The sequence below is a fragment of the Acanthisitta chloris genome, unplaced genomic scaffold (assembly GCF_000695815.1).
Source record: "Acanthisitta chloris isolate BGI_N310 unplaced genomic scaffold, ASM69581v1 scaffold16786, whole genome shotgun sequence".
In the NCBI taxonomy this organism is placed as follows: Eukaryota; Metazoa; Chordata; class Aves; order Passeriformes; family Acanthisittidae; genus Acanthisitta; species Acanthisitta chloris.
In genome coordinates, this window is record NW_008679921.1 from 8,083 (window position 1) to 8,403 (window position 321).

Sequence of the window (321 nt, forward strand, 5' to 3'; positions counted from 1 at the left end):
GCTTAGTCCCCCTTCCTAGCTGTCCCTGCTGACTTCTCCTCTCCAGCTGGTGGCAGGCAGGCAGCAGGTCCTGGGGCCATCACAAGGTGCCAGCAGGGATGTGCTCGTGGGGTCCCCACTCTGGGATCTGGGGGGAGAGAGCCCCAGCTGCAGTCTCTGGGCAGGCAGGTGCCCAGGCTGCAGCTCCCAGGGAGGTCACCCACTCTGAGCCCCAGGGGCTGTGGGGAAGGGACAGTCCCGCGTGAGCCTCGGGTGGCCGAGAGACTGTGGGTGGCCGTGGAGCTGTCTGTGTCCTGCCTGGGGCAGGGCTAGCAGGGCTTC